We start from the raw sequence: 3,994 nt of genomic DNA on the forward strand, positions 1-3,994 counted from the left end.
ATCAAGGAACGTTCTCTGTTATACATCAAAAACCAAGAACGTTCTCCGTTTTCTGTTTTCATAACCAAGATCAATCTTGAGTATTTTTCTTAAGTTTTAACAGGAAATTTTAAAAGATGCATTTACAATTCAAACCCCCTTTCTTGTAAATCGACATTGTTACTTCAAATGTGTTAGACCTTCCAACAATTTAGACATTGATGAAACTTAACAATTCAAATCTGATTAACATCATTGATTAACAATGATGAAACTTAATATTTAGACAAAAATAATTAACATGATTGATTAAAAGTTCACAACCCTAATTTTTAGACAAAAATAAGTCATTAACCACCTACTGTTCTTCAATAACCAATAATGTTTATATTATTAAACAAAAGTAGAAAAACCAAGTTTGAACCTAGAAAAACGTGTGTGAACTCAAAAAACAAAAATTCATATCTAAGCGAAACAATGTACCAAAAGCAATTGCAATTTTCTCAATACTAATGTGTAAAAAAAAACAATTGCAACTTGGGGAAAGAAGGAAGTGAGAAGTTACCTTGCAAGGGAGGAGATAAGGTTGCTCCAGTTATTTCATTAAAAATTTGATTTTTTTTTCCTATTTTTCTTCGTCTTCCTTGGAAATCATGATGTTTCTCTCTAATCTAATGTTTACTCAAACTTAAAATCAGTAAATAAAAGGAAGAATGAGCAATTATGGAAGAAAAGGAAGATGAATGTGTGAGGTTTGTTTCTGCAGAGGAAGATGGAAAAATGGTTCATTCCATTATCGATTCCAATGGTATTCCAATTAAAGGGGCTTTAGGTGCAAAACTAGTCTTCATGTATGTGAATTGTGGTGATTTGGTTAAAGGGAGAGAAATATTTGATGAGATTTTCAATGGTAAGGTTTTTCTTTGGAATCTTATGATGTCTGAATATGCAAAGATTGGTAATTATATGGAAAGTTTGGGTCTTTTTAAGAAAATGCAGAAATTGGGAATTGTAGGGGATTCTTATACATTTACTTGTGTATTGAAGTATTTTTGCTGCATTGGGAAAGGTAAAGGAATGTAAAAGGGTTCATGACTACGTTTTAAAATTAGGTTTTGGTTCTAATACTACTGTTGTTAACTCTCTAATTGCAGCTTATTTTAAATTTGGTAGAGTTGAGAGTGCACATAATCTGTTTGATGAATTGAGTGACCGAGATGTAGTTTCCTGGAATTCTATGATAAATGGTTGTGTTGTGAATGGTTTTTCCAGAAATGGACTTGAGATTTTCATTCAGATGCTGATCTTGGGGGTTGGTGTGGACTTGACCACATTGGTTATTGTACTTGTTGCTTGTGCAAATATTGGAAACCTTTCACTTGGTAGAGCTCTTCATGCTTTTGAAGTGAAAGCTTCTTTTAGTGGAGAAGTTGTGTTTAGCAATACCTTACTAGACATGAATTCAAAACGTGGTAATTTAAATGGTGCAACTGAAGTTTTTGTGAAGATGGGTGAAACAACTATTGTTTCTTGGACTTCAATCATTGCCGCTTAGGTCTATATGATGCTATTGTATTATTTGATGAAATGCAAAGCAAAGGTGTTAGACCAGATATCTATATTGTCACAAGCATTGTTCATGCTTGTGCCTGTAGCAACTCTTTGGATAAAGGAAGGGATGTACACAGTTATGTTATAAAGAATAGTTTGGTGTCGAATTTGCCTGTTGCTAATGCTCTCATGAATATGTACGCAAAATGTGGAAGCATGGAAGAAGCTCATTTAGTTTTCTCTCAAATTCCAGCTAAGGACATTGTCTTGTGGAATACAATGAATGATCGAAGGCTATTCGCAAAATTCGCTTCCCAATGGAGCTTTAGAACTTTTTTCAGACATGGTAAAACAGTTAAAGCCTGATGACATTACAATGGCTTGTGTCCTCCAGCTTGTAGAGGCTTAGCAGCTTTAGACAAAGGCAGAGAGATACACGGACACATATATTAAGAAGAGGGTACTTTTTGGATTTGCATGTAGCATGTGCACTTGTTGATATGTATGCAAAGTGTGGATTGCTACTTTCTAGTTCTAGCACAGATACTTTTTGATATGATTCCTAAAAAGGATCTGATTTCATGGACTGTTATGATAGCTGGATATGGAATGCATGGATTTGGAAATGAGGCAATTTCAGCTTTTAATAAGATGAGAATTTCAGGTATTGAGCCTGATGAGTCGTCCTTTGCTGCCATACTTAATGCTTGCAGTCATTCCAAATTACTGAATGAAGGGTGGAGATTCTTTAACTTGATGAGAAATGAATGCGGCATCGAATCAAAGTTGGAACACTATGCTTGCATGGTGGATCTTCTTGGCCGCGCTGGAAATCTATCGAAGGCATACAAGTTCATTGAATCGATGTCGATCAAACTAGATGCTACAATTTGGGGTGCATTACTTTCTGGGTGTAGGATCCATCATGAGGTGAAGCTAGCAGAAAAAGTGGCAGAACATGTTTTTGAACTAGAGCCAAACAACACCAGATACTATGTTGTTCTAGCAAATGTATATGCAGAGGCAGAAAAGTGGGAAGAAGCGAAAAAGGAGCGAGAATCCAGGTTGTAGTTGGATAGAAGTGCGAGGAAAATTTAATATCTTTGTCGCTGGGAACATGCGAGAAAAGACGCGTTGCTGAGAAAATTGAGAATGCAAATGAAGAATGGAGATTTTTCTACTAAGTTGAAGTATACATTGATTAATGCAGATGAAATGGAGAAGGAAGTGATTCAACGTGGACATAGCGAAAAGTTAGCAATGGCTTTCGGTATATTAAATTTGCCACCTGGAAGAACTATTAGAGTCGCGAAGAATCGAAAAGTATGCGGGGAGTGTCATGAGATTGGGAAGTTCATGTCCAAGACAACCAAGAGGGAAATTGTGTTGAGAGATTCAAACCGGTTTCACCATTTCAAAGATGGTTTATGTTCTTGCAGAGGTTTCTGGTAACAAATTAGAAAAATTCAAGAGTGTGGAAGTTCTGCATATAACCCATTCAATCTTGATTCAATGAATCAATGGTAGAGATGTGTTGATTGTAGCAACTGTGGAGTTTGATGAATACAGAGAATCTGTATTCTTGGTTTGCTTTTAGATTCCAACTTTAATTTCTGACAATGCTCACCACTCAAAATGAGATTGGCCTTATAATTGAGGAATTCAGTGCTGCAAATCGAATTTTTCAAGTACAAGGATAGTTTCATGTGGGAGCCACTACAATGATTTAGTACTACTGAGTACTGAATGCTAACTTTTTTGTGTTGTCCTAAGTATTTTACATTCAAAACATAACATCGTCACATTGTTTTTTTATGAAAAAAAAAAAGAATATAAATTATATTCTCAGAAGTCAGAAGTCACAATTACACTATGATTATTTTTTCAAATAATTTTAATAAAAAAGTTTAATTGCCGCCAACAACACTGTTTGTGTACAAGTTTAATTGATTGTTACTATCTTAAGAAAAAAGGTACATCTACAAATTCAGAAATGTCAATTAAATTCACCAAGGGCCAATTTTGCTGCAAGTAAGTTGGACTTGGATATTAACAGCACAATGAACAGGGTATTCTGTCTGTTGTGTATGTTCTCTGTTATCATAGCTTATACTAACCTTAATGTTGACGCTATGGCACATGGTATGGTAACTTGCTATCATAATGTAGTAATGTGCTTTCAATATACATCTGATGTAGGAACCATTTCTGGTATAATAAAAAGAAATTATGGAAACTGCAAAAGTTATATAACATTATACAAAACTAGTATTTGAATTAAACTTAATTTAGGCATCATAAATATTCAGAAAAGCTACATAATCAAACTCCGATAGACAGCTCATATCCAACCTGTTGAGGTAAAAATCTTTTGATGTATTTTTAATGACAACAAACCTTATGAAATAAATAATTAAGTTTTACGAATGGTGATTTACTAATGAGTGCACTTGAGTTTTATTTA

General features: G+C 34.2%; 1 pseudogene; it reads left to right on the forward strand.

Moving 5' to 3' along the window:
- Positions 1-533: 533 nt before the first annotated feature.
- On the forward strand, positions 534-3,387 carry LOC101494043 (pentatricopeptide repeat-containing protein DOT4, chloroplastic-like; annotated as a pseudogene).
- The last annotated feature ends 607 nt before the right edge of the window (positions 3,388-3,994 follow it).

Source organism: Cicer arietinum, chromosome 5, assembly GCF_000331145.2.
Source record: "Cicer arietinum cultivar CDC Frontier isolate Library 1 chromosome 5, Cicar.CDCFrontier_v2.0, whole genome shotgun sequence".
Lineage (NCBI taxonomy): Eukaryota > Viridiplantae > Streptophyta > Magnoliopsida > Fabales > Fabaceae > Cicer > Cicer arietinum.